At 28.3% G+C, this 10,790-nt stretch overlaps 1 long non-coding RNA gene across 2 annotated transcripts; it reads right to left on the bottom strand.

Moving 5' to 3' along the window:
• Positions 1-2,531: 2,531 nt before the first annotated feature.
• On the bottom strand, positions 2,532-10,174 carry LOC111088160. Of its 2 annotated transcripts, none has more exons than XR_002612765.1 (3): positions 9,937-10,174; positions 7,235-7,307; positions 2,532-6,205 (listed from the first exon to the last, which is right to left on the bottom strand). It is a non-coding gene; the product is annotated as an uncharacterized LOC111088160 (long non-coding RNA). The 2 variants fall into 2 exon arrangements; XR_002612766.1 differs by having other exon boundaries at positions 9,992-10,053.
• Between the last annotated feature and the right edge of the window lie 616 nt (positions 10,175-10,790).

Genomic DNA, 10,790 nt, shown 5'->3' with positions numbered 1-10,790 from the left:
TCTAAACATGTATAAAATTTTATGAAACATTTGTTTATTTTCTAGATTTAAAACTTCAACATACAATGAGCATCTGAAACAATTCAGTGTCTCTTTACAAACTAATAACCTCTGAAAATGTACTTGCAAAACAAGTTTAGAGAAAAGTAGTTATTTCCTTTTATCTGACAGTACAAGATATTCTTACATTTTTTCTGACAAATATTTTTTCTTTTATTTATCTAAGATCTATACAAACATACAAACTAACACTCAACCACAGAATCAAACAAGCAAGTTTAACTTATGTTTCTGATACTTAATAATTCAAATATTTAAAAAACAACCTGTATTTCTCTAATAACTGAAACATAGCCTACACATTTATAAACAAAAAATACAATATCATGAAAGCAAATAATCATATACCATTTTCAAAATTCTTGAATTTTGAAGTTACAAGTTAATATTACAACTTACAATATGGAAAGACAATACAAAATATTTTTAGAAATAGAAACTTGATATACATTCAATACAGATGTTAAAACATAAACAATTTGTTAAATTAAATGGTATAATACACATTCATTTATATTTCAATTTCAAAAGTATTTGTGTGTTTACTTATGACATAATTATCTTAAATTATGAACACTTGTCATAAGTTTAAACTAGAAAATTGAATAGCAAGAAGTTTACTGCTGCCTTTTTATTTAATCTTTGTGTTTTAGACTTGAAACTCAATATTAAAACTAGTAATATGTCAGTTGAAAACAATCTGCTTTGCAATTATGTGTATTTTTACTATTATTTTGAGATTAATACTTTTTTTCTATGTAAAGTAACCCTGGGGAACTCAGACAAAATGTGTTGGTATCTTAAAAAACACATATGCAGCTAAAAGTTGGTATATTTGAGAATCATATTTTCATTTCAGTGTGAAATGTTTGAATTGAAGTATAAATCTAAGTTCATCTACCATGAAACAGGATTCAAAATGTTTCTTCAAAAAAAACTCAACAATGCACAGAATTTTTTCCAACACTATGATAAGATACAAACTCACAGCAGCTGTTGTAGAAATATTCTGAATTTTCTACCACGACAGATATTTTATACCAAGTAACAACATAATATTAAGATTTTCCATTACAAAAGGATGTTTAGCCTTCAGTTTATATTTAATGAAAATAACTGTGTCTTTATTCAATCATTTTGATTTGAAAGCAACATTTCACATAAAGTTGGACCTTGGTATAAAATAATGCATATTTCATTCAATATGGCAGTCTCTCTCAAATTGAAATATACTTTGACAGATACTATTCTGATACATCAATCATATGAATAAATGGGTCAAAAGTACACTAATAACCTAATGCTAACAAGTCAAAAGACACAAGAGTTTTAATTTGAATATTACATATTATTTCAACATTACTAATGTTCACAGGATACCAACCTAATAAACCAGAGTATAATCAAATATTTCTGTAACAAAAAATAATTTTACTAAAATGCAACTGTTCATAGCTATGCTATTTTTTGTCATAACTTATCTGGAGGACTGTTGACCTCGATTTGGCAGTATTCCATGCACTGTTTTTTTGTGAGTATACACATTGTTTCTCCATAAGAAGGACTTGTTGCAGATGTTACAAAGGTAATGTCTCTTGTAAGGTCCATGATGACTCATATGTTGGGTGTAGTTTGTCTTGTTAGAGAAGGATTTTTTACAATGAGTACAGTAAAGTTCCAGAAACTTGCACTCCTTGGTACTGACAGATAATTTCCTTCTACACAGCAATGGCCCTGCTGATAAAAAAATTAAAATTAAACCTTTATATATTAAAGCTTGACTAAGTTAATTATCAAAATTATCCAAACTTAACAATTATGAACTGGTATATTTTTCTTTTTAAGAAACCCACTGAAATGCTACTCTTTAAGTGAATATAAAACAAAACCAATTCAGTGAGGTATTTATTATACACACACACATAAAAAAACTGAACAATGAAATTAACAAATAAGTAACTTAACATGATAATTTGTTACGGTGTGAATGTATTTATTACACACAAAAAACTGAGCAATGATATTAACGAATAAGTAACTTAACATGATAATTTGTTATGGTGTGAATGTATCTATTACACACAAAAACTGAGCAATGATATTAACGAATAAGTAACTTAACATGATAATTTGTTACGGTGTGAATGTATTTATTACACACAAAAACTGAGCAATGATATTAACAAATAAGTAACTTAACCTGATAATTTGTTATGGTGTGAATGTATCTATTACACACAAAAAACTGAGCAATGATATTAACAAATAAGTAACTTAACATGATAATTTGTTATGGTGTGAATGTGTTTTCTAAGTGGGCAGAATGAACATCACTTAAATCACATAAGGATTATCTAAGTTATTACATTTGACCACTACAAGTATATTCTATAAATCATTTGTATTAGGTCTCCTATACCTTTCAGTTTATATGCTTCATGTGTTACACCACAATTCATCCCCACAGTGACTTTGGTAAAGTTTTTTTATTCCTACACTAATACATCCTTAAACAGATACAAACATACATTCAGTATGAACATTTCCATTACAAAACATTATTTACAGATATAAAAAAAGTGATATTACAGATGAATGTTCATCAGTATCGAAACTATACTGAATCCACCCACAACTTTAAGCAAATAAAAAGCTCTTACTTTACAACATATACATACCTGTCAATATTCAAAATCAAACATCTTTTGTTTAGTATAGTAATTACTAAAAATATTATATACTTTTACAACACCATTTATATCAGCATATACACATCTTTTCAAGCAATTTTACTCTAAAGACAAATGACTCAAACTGAAAATACTAATGTGCAGATGTATGAAGCAACTGAAATTAAGTTTTTGTCAGAATCTGCATCTTTTCAATATCCCTAAAACCATTATATGAGCAAAAAACATTTTTACTTTTCTCACCAAAGCATCCAAAGTGACAAGTTCAAAATATTAGTTTTAACCTTGCAGTTTCAAACATGTAAAAGCTTTATGATTAAGAAAAAGTAAATTAAAGGATGAAATCACTTATAAACTACATGATGACGACACAGAAAAGGTGAGAAAACCATTCTCTTAAAAAATCACAGGAGGTAATAAAACATTTATGAATGTGTACTGATATCTTTCTATCTTTTGTTTGGTATCTTAAAATGTAGTAACTGTTTATCTGCATTGTGTAATCAAATTTAGCTTAAATAAATTGATCTGACATTCTTGTATGCTTCATTAGAGGATTTATAAAAATAATGCAGTCATCAAAGTTGCATCAATAAAGCTTATTCAATAACAGTTTATAAGTAACATTTTTCTATACCATCAGCCACTCAGTTACCACACAAATGAAAGTAATATTTTAGCCTAACATCATTTACATATAATTCTATATCATAGCATTTACTGTTAATCCAGAATTATTTGTATTACATTAAAACAACACAAACAGGCATAGTCACTTCAATATTCAATAAAACTCAGCAGATTTTCCAAAATAATCAGTTTTATGGATTTTTTTCAATAATCATTTTCCATTCCATTATAGTTTAAATGCACATATAAAAACTGCTTGCTCAAGAAGTTAAAACTGTACAAGTCAACTTGTGATCATTTTGTGTGATTTTAACAAGTTAATATAACTCCATTGTTTCAGTTGCCTTTGAAGAAGCTGATATATAATTTTCCTCAATACTTTGAATGCATGACAATGTAATACTATTTTCCTCAAAACTGCTGTAATCCCTGTACTAAATACAAAATATTTTAAGAATATATGTCAAACATATATATATACGGTTGCAGTTTTTTTGGCTGGTCTTCACATGTCCTAATTGCTTTTAATATAGTTCAAAGTTCATTTCAAGTAATATATTCTTTTAACAGTATACCTACTTATATACTGCAAACTTATTAAATTTCATAAGTATAGTATACAACATCAATAAAATCCATTTTCTACAACGAGAATCATAACACATGCCAGCATCTCCTTTTATGCTTCTTTTTCCTTAATCTTTTTTCCTTTCTTTTAATTACAGTATTAATTGTCTGAATTAAAGATTTTCAGTACACATAATATCGTTAATAATAAACCATTCAAGAAAACAGTATACATAATAACATCATTAATAAAGCTGTATCAATAAACTCAGGCATTCAACTTTGAATGTTCCAATAATCATTTCCATTTCATTTGACACATTACATTCTCAGCCAACCACTTTTATCCTTTCATCAAACCTTGGCTTTACTAGTCACACAACCTTTGGCAACAGTTACATCTAATTCTATTCTCTGTCTACAATTTTGTGTGTGTTCAGGAAAGGTAATCTAAGTGCTGTTTAGTTATAGTGTTTGTAAAATATTTTGGTAATTAATAATAAATTCAAACCAAGTTTTTGGTTAAACATTTTCAATGATTAAAAAAAATGCTATTCACAATACAAATGTTTAACAAAACTGAATGAGCATCAAACAAAATTAAACTGTTAGCCAAAAATTTTAAATCTGAAAAGCCTACAAAAGCTATAGACTAATTTTTTACAAACTTCCTAAAGTTTCTACAAGTCTAAGTTTACACTTATAACTAGATTTGTCATTAAATTCACTAATCTGTTAAATGATCCAGTTTAGTTCTAAGTTTAGGTCCAATCTCTGTAAAAGAAAAATTAAATCTTTGAGGTAAATAAATATCACACGTGTAGAGCAAATTAGGTGTATGAAGTTCAAACATTCTAATATAAAACTCCCTTTTTAGTCTTGTCTACTCTATTGTTCAAAAATAATCTAAGTACCCAGACCCATAAAACTTATAAAATTGCATATGCCATCTTCCATTTTTAATATAAGACTCATATTTTTCAACTCGAAAAGAACCTGCAAAAATGTTTGCATGAAACTGTTTCCAACAGATACCCTATTACAGTCAACCACACTTCAATATTTTTGATAAACATTTTTTTTATATTTCAATTGTTAAATTCTGATCACACTTTAACAGATTTCTTCTGTACTTTAATATTCATATGTTACAAAAAATAGTCAAAAATAATAACTTAAACATAATAAAAATCTCAAATATATTCACGGATGCCTTCAAATAACCACTTTCCTAGAGCTGTATCATTGTTTCTTTATCACAGAGCTCTAACTACATTTTTAACTAAAATTTATACCGCCTTCTACTGGTGTTCATTCCATGCCGTTTCAAAATGTTGTACAAAGTTGACAGTCCAATGTTAGTGATCTGTGGAAAAGTATCCCTATCTTCTCTGACAAAAGCCTGCAAATCCTTTAATGTTGCTCTGGCGTTTTGTAGTTTGTACTGCACTAACAATTCTTCTTGTTCAGCTGATAAGACAATAGCTTTACCAGCGCTTGTTTTAGACTTGCATGAAGTAAAGCTCGTTGGTTGAGACACATCAGTTGTAAGCAGATTATATTTCAGATGAAGAGACACAGCAGCCTTTACTGCATCTTCTGTCACATTTGCTTCTCTTGCCACAATTTTAGCATCATTACCATTAACAAAAAAACTATTGATTATCATTAAATATGTTTTTTCTGTCATTCCAATAGCTTTTGGAATATCATTAAATACTTCAGTAAAAGTCTTACTGGGATCCTGGACCTTAGGTTTGATTCTCCTGAAACCTAAACACAAAGAAAATGCCACAATGTTACATTTTTATAAATATAGTATTACAGAGTTTGATATTATACTAATGATACAATAAGAAATGTAACACAACAGTATACACCAAAAGTTGAGTATATAATCATTAGATTTCACATACTCTTATTTTCATCATAAAATTTCAAGTTGGGAAATTTAGCTATTTTATACTAGCTTTTGATGTAGCAATAATGTTGAAATGTAAATGTATTCACCAGTAACTATCATTATGTTTTATAAGTATAATTTTCAGCTGATTCAATATTTATAATTGACATGAAGATTTTTTGGTTATCACTAAAGATTTTGTAAAGTCTAGTCTTTTTAGTTCTAACAGGACTATACACATCTGTGGAACTTCTTGGCATTTTCAGTTATCTTCAGCAGTATTTCATTATACTATCATACGAGACCTTAGGAACATCTTCATTTCCAAGCTCACCGATTTCTCCATAACAAGGGCCTTTAGAAGAAACAGATGACTATTAATAATATAATTTGATCACCATAATATTATTGCTAATGAATATGAAACAATTCTTATAATCTTTAGAAACTAGAATTCAGAAGGTAATTATTTAGGGTGAAATATTCATTAATTATATTTTACTATACATCCATCTCACTTATGTTGTTAAGTGAAAGAAGCATTGTGGTAAATTGTTTGAAGTGATGAATTTTAATATTACAGAAAAAACATACATGGCACTTTTCTTTACGTTAAAATACTTTTAGTTGTGAGTTTTTGGCTTTCATTGTGCAAGATATTTTAATGTAAAGAAAAGCCCATGTATGATTAATTCTACATATTCATTTATCTACATCATGAGTCTTAAAAAAAATGAGGATCACTTTATTATGGATTAATGTGTGCCCTTCATTGATAGAATTTCTGTAAATATTTCTACGTCTTTGATAACCATGAATTCATCCGCAAAAACATATCAAGAAATTATACGTTGTAAAATTAAAGATCATCTCATCAAATGTGTATTTATATTCTGAAAAATTGATTTATCTTGACTCAAAATATTTTCACATGTACAACTTTCTTTGAGTGAAGGTATTCACTTAAGCAACACAAACACATCATTCAAAATGTAAAATCACTGCTAAGATATTCACACTGTAAGGATTAACAAAACTACATTTTTATGGGGTAAAAAAACTTCAAATAACATCAGTTATCATTATAAGTTGTTTCTTGTAACTCATGTAATTGAATTTTTTAATATTCAACAATTCTAACAACTTTTATTTTCATAAGCATTTCTTTTCATCACACCTTTTCTTACTCATTCACAAGATTTCATATATATATATATTGAAAAGTCAAGCTTTAACACTGTTTTACGAGTACAAACAGAACTGATGTTCTGTACAAAATCCCACAAAAATTAATTTTTTTTTAAATTCATTATTAGAGAAGCTAAGAAACATTATACACCATATTCTGATATATGATGAGGTAATAAATTGACAGAAATCTTACCTCATAACTTGATAACAGTCAGAGTGAGCAAAAACTTCTTGGCCTTGACCTATTTTTCTTAAGATCCGATTCCCTTGAAAAAGACATTGCAATTTGTGAGGGAATGAATCTGTTATACAGAATTAAAACATGCTAATCAAGTGATATAAAGTCATATTAGAATGAATAAACTGAGGCAAAGACAGCTACATTGATTAGACTTAGATCCAGCTGAATGCCCATGAAAGTCTGATTATTTGTTTTGTTGTTAAGCATAAAGCTACACAAGGGCCATTTGTGTCGTGCCCACCTCTGGTATCTTTTTTTAGTGTTATAAGCCTGCAGACTTAATGTTGAGCCAATGAGAGGAAGGGGCACTGTTTAAATAGGCAAAAGCACTATCACAAGCATAATAAATGGTGGGAAGCAGTACCATTTCCATAGACGAAATAGGATTCTAGAAATGTCATTGTGAACTCAATAAAATACAGACTCTGAATTTTTTTTTAATCATAACTAATACTTAAAATGTATTCCAGAATATCAAAACAGTTACAAAATATAACTATCTACTGCTCCACATTTTGACATCAAAGAAATATTTTTACATTTCAAGAAAAACTCAGATAATGATTTACTGTACTTATATATGATCTCCTCTTCATGTCACCATGAGGAAGTGTTACAGAAAGTACAGATGTCTATTTTAGGCATTCATTTAATATGAAAGAAACCAGTTAATCTTATACAGCAATTACTCATACTGAAAATTGTTATATTCTACAACTTACATCAAAAAGAGAATATATATATAATTTTTTTAATTAGTTTTGCCTTAACATTTTCCAGATAATGGGTAAATTTCAATGATGAAAATTACAATTCACACAGAGTATGTTTTTGAAATATTTATTTTTTGAGACAGCAAAAGCTATGTACGCCACAGTGATGAACATAAAATGAAGAATGTAGTCAGATAAACTAGAGTGGTGTACATAAACACAAGACACTTGAAAATACGTTAAATACATAGTGTAAAATGATAATAATACTCACACTTTAGAAAAGCATACATAACTTATGAACACTTTAAAGTTACATATGATCAGAATATTTCCTTCTTTTCTGAAAAAATGCCATAAAAATTAAACAGTGATGAACACAATAATGTGCATAAAATTGAGACAATAGACAGATTAGTGTACATAAATACAAGGTACTTTGATAACAAACTATATAGGTACTGTACAGGAAAGTAGGTAAAATGATAACACATTTACACTGAAGACCAAAAAGTGATGGGCACAATGACATACATACATATATATATAATTAAGATAGTATCAGACACACCAGATTGATGTACATATATGCAAGATACGTTGACAGCATGTTAGACATAAAGCAGAGTATGTAAAATGATGACAGGGTATGTACATATAGATTGAACTAATAAATGATGTATTTTATGTTCCACATATTAAATGATCTTTCAAGTAACATAATGGTTATTCTGGTAAAATATTAACTGTGTAAATAATTATGCAAATTATTCTGAAAAAAAGCACCATTTAAAAAAATCTTCATAACTTATAAGCACTTTAGTTATATATATTCAAAAAATTTGCTCCTTTTCTGAAAAAATTATACGAGTTTTAATGATATATTACATAATGTAAGAACAATGATTGGTATATGAATATTAGTGCATAATAGACATGACTTAAGACCTAAGCATATGAATATGTGATAATCAACAGATTAACATGTAAAAAGTATACACCAGGCTATATACACTAGTATCTTAACCACATTGCTTAACTTTTGACAAATAGGAACAGTCAAACAACTCCAGTTCATTAAATCCAACACCATTTTAATTCTAACACATAACACTTAATTAGCAGAAATACTTAAGATAGTATAATATTAATAAATAATAGAAATAAGCTCAGTAAACAGCAATGGTTCTATGTACAGCCTGTATGTTTTTAAAATGTTACTTATAAATTATTTGATAAACTGAGTATATATATGACTTTGCACTCCAAATGTGGCAAATATTGAAATAACATTACACTTATACTGTAAGTTACAGATCTACAATACGTTTTCAGGGTAGTACACTATTAATATTATTAAAAATACTTTCAAACAATATTAGTATTAATAATGTCCTTTTTACCCCAATTTTATCTCTACTCTCTGCAAATTACGAATGTCTTAACCGTCGCCGGTTACCTAGTCACTTTATATGTTAATTAACACCAATAATAGTAATTCAATATCACTAATATCAGATTTGCAATTTTTCAAGTATTTATTTTAACGTTATCACTTCCTATTTTTACAACAGGCTTTATTTTCAAAACGAGACCCAAAACTCGAGCGCTTTCGAATAGCTGACTATTCTTTTTCAGGAGAATAAAGGGCTTTATTTTAGCATTTCTAAGTTGTATCTAACGTATGATAAAGGTCAAAATAAAAAGACAGAATACTGTAAGTTAACATAATACATTTAATTAATATTTTACACAACACATCATTTGTCAAAAATGGAATCACTGAATCAGTCCAACCTAAGCCTAAATAAAGACTACGGCAGAAACTGTATAAAATGGCATGTGCTTAAAAATTACAATCAGGAGAAACTTGTTATTGTTAAGAGTTTTAACAACCGTGTTAATTAACTTTAGTAGTATAATAGAGAATGAAGAACCTACATCTTAAACGTTTCTCAACGTTTACTGCAAAGGCAATTCCAAGAAATACACTCACCATATACTTATAATTATATCAACATATGTCACCTATGCTGCACCATACCTCTATGTACTGTAACTTGTATTATACAAAGTGTGTTAAGCATCATTTCAAAGCTTTTATGCCAAAAGAATATAGTTCCATGTTTCATTGTGAGATGAACTTATTACAGCAGAAAAAAATTATTATGAAACACAATTGTTTCTAACATAATGGTAGTGATGTGTTCTACCTGATTTAGAAATTAAAAATTAAAAGTCTCGGGCAATTCGAGTAGCATATATATTTTTAGAAACATCACACAAAATTATTGTACATCTCTTTTTTTTTAACTCACAATTTTGAGTTTTGTCTTACCTAACAAAAAACTATTGTTATCGTGTATTTTTAATGTTTGACTATAGATGTTAGTTTGAGAGCACATGACGTTAAAGTAGACCTCCAATACTTAGAATGGTTTTGATTACGTCACGACAATCTGGTAACCTAAGTTAAACGAATATTAGTTATTAATTCAGGGTCAGTAATAAATACTGTTACGTCTCCGTTCGTTCGTTAATTTTCCGTAAATTCTTTCCGACAAAACTTTAAACGACATAAGTCCTTTCTTAATAAAACTGGTCTATTCTTTCCGAATACAACTTTACGATACACTTAATTTCAACAGTCGCTCTATAATCAAGCGCTATAACTCACGTCTCACGTCACCAACAATATTTTGTCCGCATACATTCAATTACTCAATCCCTCTGTTACGTTGTGACCATCTTATATATACCAGACTACCTCCAATCTAGTAGTCTCCCTATAATTC

The sequence above is a fragment of the Limulus polyphemus genome, unplaced genomic scaffold, assembly GCF_000517525.1.
Source record: "Limulus polyphemus unplaced genomic scaffold, Limulus_polyphemus-2.1.2 Scaffold3232, whole genome shotgun sequence".
Classification (NCBI taxonomy): Eukaryota; Metazoa; Arthropoda; class Merostomata; order Xiphosura; family Limulidae; genus Limulus; species Limulus polyphemus.
The sequence above is the reverse complement of the archived record's forward strand: the minus strand, read 5'-3'. Positions and strand labels throughout refer to the sequence as shown.